Genomic DNA, 14088 nt, shown 5'->3' on the forward strand with positions numbered 1-14088 from the left:
GCTGATGGGCTCAGTGTTGGCCAGCAGCAAGTCCATGGAGCCGTCTGGCCTTGGCTCTGTCGGGCAGAGGGGAGGCTTCCAGCAGCTTCTCACAGAAGCCACCCCTGTAGCTCCCTCTGCTACCAAAACCTTGCCAAGCAAACCCAACACAATTATCCAACTTGAAATGCCTTCGCATTCTGACAAGAGATCACTGCAAACCAGCCAATACATTTTTTCAACCACTTCAACGCAACATCATGACAATTTCTTTTCTAATAAAGATTCACCCAAAAAAGCACTGAATACTTCATACACCACTTTGTCATGCTTTATTTGTTCTCTGTGTCTATTAAGTAGTGGAGTTGCAACTCCCTTTGCCTTCCTTCTGTTCCTCATACACTCAGAAGAACAGTTCATGGTGCCTTGTTGCGTAGTTTTTCCTCTTTGCCAGACTCCCTTTTTTGCATTTCAATAATGAAGTGCTCCTGATGCAGCTATATAGGGTTTACTGAAAACTCTACTGCTTGTCTGCACTGAGACAAGCTGCTGACTGGATTGTAATACAGCCACCAGCTCTCTGCACTTTTTCGCTACGAATTTCTTCCCAAGAAACTATGCCTAACGGCTTCCTGAATTTGCTGAAATCTGCTTTTTTTTTTTTTTAAAGTCCAAGTTTTCATTCTGGCACCCTTAGATATTAAAATAGCCAGTTATTTGTTCCCCATCCCCAGTTTCAACAGAAGATGAAACAGACACAGAGAATGTCCAATTCTCATTTCATAAATTGCCCCTGTCCAGGACAGAGATGGATGGGCAGGATAATCTGAAAACTGCTGCTCTCTTTGCTGTGCCTGATCTGTAGGTAAAGGACTTTGGCTTTCAGAGTTGTAAATCTATCAGTCTTCATGAGCACAACAAAGAAAGGGGGAAAAATCCTATCAATCAAGAAAGAGGGGAGGAAAAGATAAAAGGTCTTAATTGACATATGGCAATTATGTTTTAATTATTTCTTGATAAGACGGACATGACCAGCAGCAATTTAGGATTACTGGCTAACTTGGGCAGCTGCCAGAATGGACAGAACCTAGCTTGATATATCCAAATCAGCTATCAAGGGACAGGAAGTTGGAATTAATCTAGTGAGATCAGAAATCATACAGAGACTTGAATCAAATGATCATGGAATGGTTTGGGTCGGAAGGGACCTTAAAGACCATCCAGTTCCACCCCCCCTGCCAGGGGCAGGGACACCTTCCACTAGACCAGGTTGCTCAAAGCCTCGTCCAGCCTGGCCTTGAACACTTCCAGGGATGGGGCATCCACAGCTTCTCTGGGCAAACACTGAATGAGAAACATTTATTCTAACACAGCTTTAAAATCAGGAGTTAAAACCTCAGAACAAGCCAGGAAATTCATCAGGTCCCTTCAGCTAACTTTTCATACGAGTGCCCTGAGAGGAAGAGGCATGTAGGTTTGGTGTTTGGTAACATATCCGAGTCATTGCGACAGTGAGAGAAACCATTTGTTAGGGACTTCAGGGCAATAAGGGGAAAGCTGGCTTTTTCTTAATAAATAAGGGTTAAACACTGCAAAAAGAGGTGTAGAAATATTTCAAAAACTAATTATAGTATTTTATCAACTTACAGAGGAAAAATTACGTATGTGACTTTCTCAGGAACACTGGCAATGAGCCACATCACAAAAATATTTCTTTGCAATTACAGTAAGATGATGAAGGGCATTTATGATACATATATTAATTATTCCTAGATAGCACAGCCATTGCCCTAGTGAGGATCACAAGTCTGACTCTGGAAGCTGTTGAGTGCTTACTCATAACTTCCACAAACTTCAGAAAAATATACAAATGGTCTGTGACTTAACTATGTCACCTGGGAGTTCTGACAACCCCTTAAGCACCTGGGTACCTTTAAAAACCTAAGACCTCTGTCTCCCTATCCCCAGGACCAAGCTTTGTTCAGGCAAGGGCCTTAAATATCTGACAGAGAAGGGTCACTCCACTTCAGGGATGATTTCAGTAAGTGGAAATGTGGTCTGCTCCAAATTTGGAAATCGCTGCTTCAATGGTGACAGAGCACCTTTAGCAAACCCATCAGTTGTGCTACAGAAAGATTTGTCAGGGTTTTTCCAAGCAGCTGTTCTAATTTGGAGTAAGGAGTAACCTGGCTTTCTAAGTAATTGCTTTTCTGTTTTCTGTCCCTATACCTTTTTCAGAGGCCAGGTTTGCCAGCAGCTTGGCCTATTTCTCATTTTCATGCCAAATTGCTTCTTCGGGTCCATCCCCTCCCCTAGGCTGAAAGAGGAGGAGACGGTCAGACTGATGTTTTCTGACAGCCCTACAAGCTTACTGACTGCTTTCGAAGGAAAATGAAGCCTAGACAGGCTGGCTTCCAACCAAAATCCCTGCCTCAAGAGGCTGCCTGCCCAAAGGAGGGGGTAGAGCAGAACCACATTCAGCAGCAGCCTGCCGCTTCCCTGAAATTCCATGCACAGGCTTAAGCAGACTAACACCAGAGGTCAGGAGCAATGGGTTGGCCTGAGGGCATGGACCCACCGAAAAGGTGCCAACCTGTAAGATCAGCAGTGAAGTTACAGTCATGCGTGTGCTTTCAGACTCCGGTGAGTGTGAGGTGTTCACCTCACCTGGCTTTTGCCAAGGATGAGGGTGTAGAGGTGGATTATGACTATAAAGTGGCTGACAGGCTTTAAGTTGACTCTCCAGCCTGTTCCTGATAGGATGCTCATTTGCACTTATCCTCTAGGTCTTTGGGTTTGGTGCTTGCTCGTCTTGTAATTTGCATTTTGGTATATGTTTCTGAGAAGATAATAGCATTTTGCATGTGTAGATGACAGTAAAGTGCACCAGAGAAGGGGGAATTAGACCCTTATCTTTTGAAAAATAAAAAAAAGAGGAAACTTTGGATTTGAGCCAAAAAATATTTCCTCATTTTGAAGTTAAATACTAAGACAATTGTATTTAAAAAAAAAAAAGCTAATTATGAAAACAAAAATCTTTAGCTAAGGTTGTGTTACTAAATATTCAAAATCACCTTTTACACAAAATCTTACCCCTTCAGAAAAATGATGATTCATTACAGTACTCAAAAGATTTCAATTTCAATTTATTGTCAAGGTTGAGAGGTTCTGAATAGGACTCCTGGGGGAAAGGGCAACTTTACTATTAAAAAGATAGTACTTCCGTGCCTGAAAGTGATTTCCAAATAGTGACTAATTCAGACCCAGAATAACACAGTTGCACAGGACAGCTGTGATTCCCCTCGCAATTCCCGTTTCATATTTGGAAAGCTGAGGCACAAGTATTGGATACTTTCCTCAGAGCAACAGCCAATAACAAGGCAAGACTTGGACAGGATTCCCATACTCCAAGTATGAACATGCTATGAAGACTCCACACAGGTTATCAGAAGCTTTCCTGAACACCTTCCTGCACCGAAGACTTCAGTAACATAAACAGATCAGCTGGCTTTTCTGCAGCCCACCAATTTCTTCCATGTCATCTGTTCTCCAAAGTATAACCTACAAATCAGAGTTTTCAGAGACACAGGTAAGACAAAAGCCACTCAGCAAGGCCAATGCCTAGCAACATAGTGCTTGCTTCTTGTAAAGCGTAGTTCTGGTCAGCATTTAAAGAGGAGACAATTTTGCCCACCTCAGGGAACAGCAAAATTTCAAAATCCAAGAGCAATTTCTCATTTTCCACACTCCCATGCAGTAAGAACAACCTTAATTCTACCTTCTGGTAGTGAAAGGGTGACTGTCTCAGGGGGAGGAAGAACGGTTTCTTCATGACTCATATGGACCATTTGGACTCAAGTGGTTTTATTTATTTTTTCACATTAAGTTAAAAAAATAGTCACCCACACAAAAGCTGTAGATGCCCAAAGAATCCATTTGACTGGCTGCAGTATCCATTGCTTTCCCTCCACTCATGGAGAAGGCTCTGCCTCACTCCTGAGGTTTCTGCACAATAAGCTGTGAGTTCTCCTGGGTCTTTGGGCCTAGAAGTGCCAAGTGAAGGAAGACTTTGATCCCAAATGCAGTTCTGTGATGAGAAAAGATTGTGAACAGCAGCTCTGGAAGCTGCTGGCTCATTCTGCCATGCACTGGACCACATGGAGGATGCAATGGAAGTCAGAGGTTGTCCAAGAATCTCGCAATTGCTGAACTTTGAGTACAAAATCAACCAACAGACAAGCCCTCAAAACCTTCAAAACGAGACCTGCCATTTTAGGTCAAGACAAAGCTGTAGGACATGTATGAGTGTAGGTTCACCAACTAACCCTCTAGTTGAGGTCTCAGTCCAACTATTATTGCATCAAGCTGAGGAGGAGAAAGGCCCAAAACACCCTGCACTGGTCTTTAACAATAAAGGACACTTCTGCAACTGACTGTCACTAGGGAACAGACTCTGTGGCAATGGGTTTTCTCCAGGAATAGGGAAGAGTTTTGAATAGAAAGATCCAGATACAATCCCATTCTTGATAGCTCTGAACCCGAAGGATCCTGATCTGAGCCAAGGGGATGTCTCACTTAGTTTTACTTATGGAAAGGAAGAAAAGGGTTTTCCATCAACCCCTAGAGTTTAAAGTTGGAAAGGACTCTTCCAGCTGAACTTCCTGCACATCATGAGCTATTGATTCTCCTAGTTCCCTTCTGCTGAGTCTGACTGCATATGTCTGACAGTGTCGGCTGTGTCCAGGTAAGGCTCCAGTTGTCTTTTGTCAGGAATGAATGATCTGGACCACTCAGATAAAAGGTGAATTAAATTCTTTCCCATTTCCTAGAAGTGAAAGGTTGGGAGAAACACTCATGGCCCAAATCAGCAGAGAATCCCTAGTCTCCGAGATATAAATCTGCTAAGAAAATTACTATAGACAAACAGGACTGGAACACACTGCATTGTGTTTTCACAGGCATCATTGTTTAGTCAGATACAATCTGACTTTATGAGTCACCAACACTTCCATTGTGCAAAAAAAGGGCCAAGTAGAGCTTGTAGAAGTGGATGCAATTCCAATGGCTTCAGTGGAATGAAACCTACTAAGGACAGGCTTGGATTTGATTAAGTGCATGAAATATTGCCAAGTGTCCTAACAAGAAAAAGCTCAGCAGCATTAAATTGTTCCATGAGATCTATGATGAGCACTTGATCAAAGTTGTGCATGCTTCAAAAAAAAAATCCATTGAAAGAATGTTCCTTAACAGGTAGACAGTGCATTAATGAAAAAACTTATTTTCCTCAAATTATGCCAGAGGAGAAATTAATTACTGGGAGAATGGGGGAAGGAAAGGATCTCCACCTTCTGCAATCTCAGAGTACTGTGCTATTTTTGCCTCTTGAAATCTAATTTCCATGAAACATTTCTGCAGAGTGCATATTTTCTGAACATGAATTCCTTAGCAGCCTTGCTAATATGAATGTCATAATTCCAGAATAAAGAGACAGTGCTCTGCTCCAAAGGCCTTCAACTGGGAAAGGCTGTATTTCAAAGAGAACCTCCAGTTTATGCCATGGCATTGTAAGTAACCACTGCCCAAGTGGGAGTCAGACTGACAGAGGGAGGCTTAAACTCCCTGAAGGTAGGTGGTGGGGAGGGTGTATGTTATCTCCTGTGGTATAGGCGTAGTTCATGCCTGGAATATGAATACAGCTCTCCTTTGATTTTAACGTCCCCTGCCGACTCATACTGATGCCAGATTCGGGTGTAACATCGTGAACAGCATTTCCTTGTAGCTGGTTTCTGTCAGAGCAGTGTACAATAATAATGAGGTAACTTGCAGAGTGTCCCTAGAAGCATGTGTATTCTTTGAGCAGTGCTGTTTGAATATTCCCTGCTTCCTCAACTCCCCTTCAATATCCTTTTTATCTCACCTGCACCACTTTCCCAACTTCCTGCCACCCAGCAGATACCAGAACACTTGTGCTTTCCCCAACCAACCTCATGTTCAGAAGAACGAGTGTTTCAGATTGGCACATGGAGACAGGCTCAGCCGCAGTGAGCCTGAATACCCTGTGAACACTATCCCCAGCGATGGGCTGTGGGTGAAATTCTGCCACTGGAAAGCCAGACGCAGGTTCAGCGTCTGCTCCCAAGACCTCCACAACAGCATCATCCCAGGGAAGGAGTTCTGTGGCAGCTCCTGTGGGAGATAACTGCCTCCCACCCCAGGGTATCTGTGGAGTGAGTCAGCTCACAGGCATCCCGGCTTCACCCCAGGAGGATTAATGCTAGATATCTGTGATGAAGAACAAAACTCCCAGGGGGTTTATGGTTGCCACCTAAAAGCAGGGAAAGCAATACGGCAGAACTTCTAGCACTTGATTTGGAGGACTTGAACTCCTGATCCTGTCCCACACCATCATGTGGTATGTAACACGTGCGTGAGAAAACATCTGCTCATCACCCCATCGTCCCTTACCGACTGAACGCAGCACTCCTGCACGTACGTGAGGTTTGGGCCTGTGAGCGTTAGCCAGTCTTCTCCCCATGGCTGGGAGCCCTTGCCCTGGCATGCACAAGACGGCAAGGAGTACGGCGGAGGTGACAATTTCCACAGCGGGCAAGTGGGGCAGACTGCACTCATGCCCTGACCTCTGAAAAGCCATTGGCAAAGGAGGCGGGGAGGAAGGAAAGCCTTTCCATTGCTACTGCCGGAGTGAGAAGGAAACTAAATTTGGTGCTTGCTCTCTGCAGTGGATATTGCCCCTGGCATGAGCAACTAACCAAAGCTCAGGGCCCCGCAGGTTGATTCCGTTCTTAGGGCAAGCTGTGGCAGTCTGTTATGTCTTTGCTGGATCCCTGTTCATCAACGAAGGCCACACAAACCTCTGGTTTTCCTGGACACCGTAAGACTCATACAACAGGAGACTGTCCTCTGCCCACAGCCTTGCCTGCGGAAGTCCCCCGCCTCTGGCATTTCTTCTGGTGCCAGGCTCCCAGCACCTTTTCAAGCAATACTGAAGGCTTTCTCTGCTGCCTCCTCTCCCAGTTCCCATGGACTTCCTGCTCTCCTCTCCTCTCCCAAGTATGCAAACTCCCCTTGCTCACACTCCTTGACTGTGAAGAGGCCTTACCCTCTCCACAAAGATTTTGGAAGAAATATCTTATGCTTCTCGTGCCAGAAGAAAATGTAAAATTTTACGTATATTGAATTAATGCCTCAGAGGCTCATTTACAGCCCTACTGTAACTGCACAGTGGTGGCCTGGACATACACAGCAGCACGACTGTCACCGGGGGCTATCATGTGCTCGGCTTTGCAGATGCAGCAGTTTGCTCCCTCTCCTTGCAGCAGAAACCAACAGCCTCCACGCAGAACGCACGTGGAGGTAGCATGCACGGCCATACGCCGGAGCGCTGCCCCTCTTCTCCAGTGGGGCCAGGGGAGGAAGACATGCCATAAAGGAAATTACCCACCCAGATTCATCTGGCCAGTGTGCCACATCCTCAGAAGCAGCCTCCCTCCAGGCTATGCCAGCAAGGCCCTACCTGTTTCTACATCACTGGTGCTCAGGGTGAGTCACCGTGTCCTCCTTGCAGGCACGTTTCCACCCTGTCAGCCAGCCACATCTCAGGCTCTCCTTAGCACAGAACATTCCCAGGTTCACAACTGTCACACCACTTCATCTCTCTGGGAACAAATAACGGTGTGGGGTTTCAAAGTGGGACACTTGAAGGCTCTTCAGCGGCTCCGCAGACGGCAGGACTGAGCCCCACGGCTCTGACTCCCAGGCAGGATGGTGCAGTGGGGTTGGCACACCGATAGTTGCTTTGTCCCTCCCTAGGAGGCCCCTGTCCCCACTCCAGAGATATCTCAGGTGGCCCCAAGGTGGGTCCTAGACCACCACAGTCTGCACACCAAAGCAGGGAGGAGAAATGAAATGGGTGTCAGAGGGTAAACTGGGTGGGAGCCTCCCTGGAGAGGATGGCGGTGGAAGAGGGAAGCAAATGTCTCAAGGACGCTGTCCTCAACCCATGGGTCAGAGCCCTCTCTGATAGCAGGGTCAAAGTGATAGTGAGGCCCCTTGTGAGACACTGATGGCAGCACCTCTACAGTCTGCAAATGTTATGCTCTCACAGTTCAGTTTCTCCCAAACAATCCCGTTTGGAGGCATGAATTGTAAAGTACTGGGGGAAGGTTGTTGGAAAATAGGATTTCTGAATTTCAATGGACTTTCAAAGCATACTGTTCAAGCCAAACTCACACTGAAAGTTGTATTAGAATGAAATCCAGGTGTCAGACAGGGGAGTCAGGGTGAAAGAGCCCTCAAAACCAGAAACCCAGCCCTCAGCCTCAAAACTACCCACAAAAGTATTTTTATTTTTCCTTTCCTTACTGTTTATCTCAGCTATTAACATTCTGCTGGTACCTCCATTAGCATATGAACCGGCCATGTCCCTTCTTTTAAATCTCTCTGCAGAAACAAAAGAAATACTCTCCCTCTTGGTAAATACAGCAGTGCAGGTGCTCCTTGCAGATAAGGTAAAAAAGCAACTTCAAACATCAGTAAAAACCACGAAGGCCACGGCTGAATTTTTAGTAGCTGAGGACCAGAAACAAGTCCTGGAATATAAGTACATGTTTTATATTTGTCTTTATTCAAGCACAAAAATCCCAGTTCAGAGACAGGTTAAACGAAGGGATTTCTGTGTTGTAAGAAAAGACGGTACTGAGGTTACGTCCAGGTCTATCCGCTGTGAGCTTCTGGTTTGTTTTGCGTTAGAAAGTGAGACATGCCCATGTTGGGGCTAGCAGCTGAATTCCAGCAACGTCAAGAGGCCACTCGAGATACAGTCTCATTTCCAAAAAGATATAAAAATGATCGCTCTGAATCACTCAACACCTCAACAGAGGCAACGAGCTGTGGCAGGGTACAGGCATGCCACAGCCAAATCACACACACTTGGCACGAAGGAACAGCACCGAGAACACCCTGCTCCTCTATCCCACCTCTTCCCTCCCAGGTAAGACAAAAGGCATCCTCTTCAACCTCACCGGCAGCGCTTCGCCACATGCCGTCAGCACTGCTGGGGTTTATTCCCACCCTGACGGTGGGTGCCTCTTCAACCTCACCGGCAGCACTTTGCCACATGCCATCAGCACTGCTGGTGTTTATTCCCACCCTGACGGTGGGTGTTGCAGGAGGGCAAGCCAGACCCCAGCCTCCTGCAGCTGAGCTCTTCCCACAGCCCTGGTGCAGGTCTCCACTTCCCAAAATTTTTGGCGTCCAAGCACAGCAGCTCACACGCAGAGCTGGCAGCTTGCACGACCTTTTGTCCCCAGTTTGGGAAAAACCGCCTGCTTTTCAGAAATTATGCTGTTGTGGGGTTTGAGAGCCAGTTTTCCACATCAGGGGGAAGGTGAGGGGCAGAGATGCTCCTTGAGTGGTTTGGGGGATACGGAAGATTTGTGCGATGACATCTGCTTCAAAATGTCTACCTCAGGGCGACCAGTGAAGTTGTTGCATGAATGACTGCAGCACTGGTTCCTGGTCTTGTCCCTAAAGGCATGTGTCCTGGAATTTTTAAAACTAATTAGCTACGATTAAGTGTTTTACATTTGTGTCAGCCCCACACACTGAATTATCATTTCCCAGATCTTACATGTGTTGCAGTTGAATTTCTTTTTCAATATCGAAGACTGCATTCTCTTTTTTCATAATATATTTTTAAGAGTGACAAGAGATCAATAAAAACATGTAATTTAGGGATCCATAAACCCCACATAATTTAGTTTCATACACCACGCTTTAATAAAACAAGACACACCAGTCAGTTTGCACGCAGGTATATACATCCATCTCTCTGGTTTGGTTTATGTTCGGCTTTGTGCTTTTAAGCTCTGACAGCTATTTAACACTTTATTAGGAAAACCAAAACATAATTAAAATACCATAAAGGTGAGTCTCTTCTCAGTTCAAATGAAAAATAATGGTCTGCCCCCATTTTTTGCATGTGAAAGAAAGAAAAGGGAGTGTTAATCATTCCTCATCCCTTGCATTTTTCATGGGCATTGGTTGCAGTTAGACAAACGAGCAGCATTTTCCTCTAGACTTTCCTCTATAAACCCAGGTGACTCTGACAGCCAGCAACCAGCCTCAATTGTAAGTAAGTTTCGGTTACCTTAAGGTCACCTTATCTGGAAGAGGGAAAGCTGTGAAGCAGAGAACCCTGATGCTCTCCACTGGGATCTCATTCCCCGCATAAAGGACAGAGCCACCGGCTAGACAGAGAGTTCAGGACTCCCTGGCTGCTCAACTCGGGGTGAAGAATCAACTGGCCACACGAACACATCCCTCGACCACAGCCACGGCCACGCCAGGCCAGTGGAAGAGGCCAGGAGAAAACTTTCCTTCTTCAACAGCGAGTGGCAAGCTGCTGAATCACTCTGGCAGGCAGGAGTCAGCATGTCTAGGGGAAGGGAATGTCAACGTCTCCTGGAGGGAATATTAATAATAAAAAACAAAGCAAGGACATTCAGGACTCCAAAGGATCTTTACATTTAGTAAAAAAAAAAAAAAAAATTCCAAGAGAAGCTCCATGCACAAATTAAATTTCAGGAACCGTAAAACAATATTCATTTTATATTTATGATACAACATTATTCATCCACTAGGGTTTCAAAGTATTTTACAGCCGCGCACCAAGAAAGCATCTCATTTGCAGTGAAACACAGCCACCTTGTCACGGGAGCAGAGACGCCGACAGGACTGTCTAGGGCACGAGGCGCTGCTGTCGAGGGAATCTGACAGAGCCCAGCACCGCTTCTCCTCTTTTTTAAGTCTATGATGGGCTACGTGTTTGCAGGATCTGGGCTTAGGGAGGCAAGACAAGTGGGAAAACTAGGTACAGCAACCACAGTTCGATAGAGAAGTTTTAGACAAGTCCTTGCTGAAATCTGACTGGAGGGGGAACATCCACCCCTTCCATAGATTGAATTTATGTGAACAGTTGATTTAAACCAAAACAACCAGTAACACTCTTTGGAAGAAAAAACGCAGAATGCAACACCTCTGACACCAAACTAAATAACCCTGGATGCATAAATATTCTCAAAATACAGAATTTGTATCAGAAGCAACAGAAGCTGTGATCTGGGATGTGCTTTGTTACAGTGTGATGTAGATTAAGAGTCAAATAATGCACTCTCAGAGACATACGCAGCACCAAATCCTATTTTCCTCTCAAAATGGATGTACAGTAAACAAAATAGGCAGCCAAGACCATCTACAGAACTCCAAGCAATGCCATGTGTTTGGTTATATATATGTACATACACGTGTACTTATACACACAGTTAAAATACGAATTTATATTTACTCAGGGATGGAGTTGGCTTTTGGTCTCTCTAGGAAGACTGAGCATTCCTGAAATAACCACTAGAAATCAAGAGAGAAGGGAAAGGAAAACAACCTTCAATTTTCATTTGAAAAAGCTTCTGCTTACTGATAGGGCTTCTCTTTGCTACAAAATTTGCTGGGAAAAAGAGGAATGAAATTGTTAGCTGCAGCTTACCTAGTGCAAATGCAAGCATGATTTGGTGGAGATATATATGTTAATGGGCATCGAGGACTGTTGGTTCAGAGCAAGGCAAAGAGCACAAAACCCCCTATAGTTCTTCAAAAAAATGACGACTCTGGAGGGTTTCCAGCTGTGGCACCTAGTATTTCACACAGCTTCTTCCAGCTGTGTGTGCTGTCTCCGACAGCACCTGTACCTTCTCAAGAAAGACCTTGGTGCCCTCTAGGACAGCAAGTCAGATGCTAGGCGCTAGCACTCTTTTACAGGCCGGAGAAGGAGGCACCATGGAAGGACTTGTCTTGACAAAGCCTCTCAGCAGGACCCTGCCAGTGCTGAGGTCAGCAATCTGCTCTCCTAAATCCCTCCTCCTCCAGTCTAAGCACTGCCACGGGCTTGCTGCCCCCCTCACGCCTGAAACTGTTCCTAATTTTATGCCACTGACTCTTTCTTTAAGCATATACTCAATACACACTTTCCAAAAATGCATCCCCCTACACCTCTGTGTACACTGGAGTATCAATCACGCAAGGGCTGTGTAAATGCTTACAGAGTACAGTGGAGTATTTGGTGTAAAAATATTTAAAGAGTCCAAAGGTGAGTTAGAAATCCATCAGATGAGCCGTTCAGGGGAAGAAGCTAATTCAACAGAGCTTGGCTGGGACTGTGCAAGCAGCAGAAAGAGATTCCAGCTGTATCTGAGCTCCTGGCAAGATTATCCATTATTAAATGGTATCACATTGCCCCAGCAAATTTCTGTCAGCTGCACATGACCAAGAACTTAGTATTATTTCCAGCTTTATGGGAAAACAGTAACTTTGATGGGTGACAATTAACACAAACAGTAAAACCCTGGTAAATAACAGGAACAAGCATTTTCCAGCTCAGTGCTCTGATGCTCTCTTATCTGCGTGCTTGTATTTGTCATCACACACACATATCCAGGCGCTCTCTGTAAGGTGGATCTTTCAATGCAAACATGAAAATCTTTTAAAAGCAACCCACTGCCGTTCTCTTATAATAATGTTCTCCTCTAGTGAATCTAAGACAAGGACTCTGGGGACAGTGAACACCTTAATGTTCTTGGAAAGTCATTTAACATCTGTCTCTTTCTATTTATACCCCGCTGATCACCCCATGGACTTAATTTTCCCAGCCATAAAATGAGCCAACAATATCTACTTACCTAGTTTGTGGATAGAGATGTTTGCAGTAAAGGACTTGAAGAGCGAAGTAATTAATGAAGACGACCTTTCTGCCTGCCACAAGGCTCACCATCTGGGTGAGGACACAGTGTGAAGATCAAGTTGAGCGGCTGAGATATCTGATACACTGATTTACACCGACAACTAAGCGAACCACTGGCACAAGGCTGCTGCTGCAAGGCACTGCCAGTCAGGGGGACACCCGTGCGCTGTGTGGGACCAAAGGATGAGGGGGGTGGGATGCAGTGGTGGGAATAGCCATCCGCAGCAGCACCAGCACTAGGGTCTGGGAGAAGGCTTGGTCAGGGCAAGGCCCCAGCAGGGAAGCAGACCAGAAGTTAGTGTTGAAGGATGAGTCACTCCCCTGTCTCCACACTGTTAAAGCTTATGCCAACATGAAAAATGTCTCCAAGCACTAAGCATCTCTGTACCCCGGGCTGCTCTCAGCTGATGCCTCTTGCAGGGCAAGGATGTCTCTCTCCTGTGTCTCCCCGGGTAAGGGCAGGAAGTATGTCTGTGCTGCCCCCCTGACAAACACAGAGCCAATTAAGGACTGCCTTTCAGTGTCACAACTCAGGCAAAAATCAAGAGGCCACACTTCACTCTAAGTATCTAATTGCCTTTTCCTTCCATGGTGCTCAATCATCAGTAAATACAGGAATAAAACATTAGAAAGGACAGCTCTGGCATATCCAAATAGCTCCCTGCTCTGCCGTCTGGTCAGTACGTCAGTACCTTTGCCATTCCCTCTCCTTGTCAAAGGTGTCACCCCTTCTTTTAGTGCACAGAACCGCAGGCACCCTCACCCTCCACTGCCTAGAGCTGCTCCTGAGCCTGGTCGATGCAGCCACTGACACAGGCAACAACCGCACCATTGCTGGGCTTACCAAAACCTCGCCCTCAAGCACACAATGAGCGCAGCTCAGCTACCTCATCCCCCTGCAGATACCCCCGGTGCCATCTGCCAAGCATTTATATATTCCCCAGAGGAGGAAGAAGGCTGTGTAGGATGGGCTGGGATCACAGGTAGGTTTGGCATGGGACTGGTCAGAGGCAGGGCCAGATGGCACTGCAGGACTCACCACAAACACAGATCCCCACACAGACTCTCTGGTTATCCAACAAATAATTACCATGTCCCTTTAGGACATGTATAACATGTGGCAGCCCAATTACAACACATGGAGCAGGAGGGGACGGTGCCATAAAACAGCAGCCAATAATGAAAATTAGCCTGGGGGGAGGCAGTGAGGGAGAGGCCTTAACTCTTCCTTTTCTTTTTTCCTTTCCCTATGTTGGGTTCCTTTCACTTTCTCTCCCTCAGCTTCCTTTGTTGTTTTT

This window comes from Eurypyga helias, unplaced genomic scaffold (genome assembly GCF_000690775.1).
Source record: "Eurypyga helias isolate BGI_N326 unplaced genomic scaffold, ASM69077v1 scaffold2239, whole genome shotgun sequence".
In the NCBI taxonomy this organism is placed as follows: Eukaryota; Metazoa; Chordata; class Aves; order Eurypygiformes; family Eurypygidae; genus Eurypyga; species Eurypyga helias.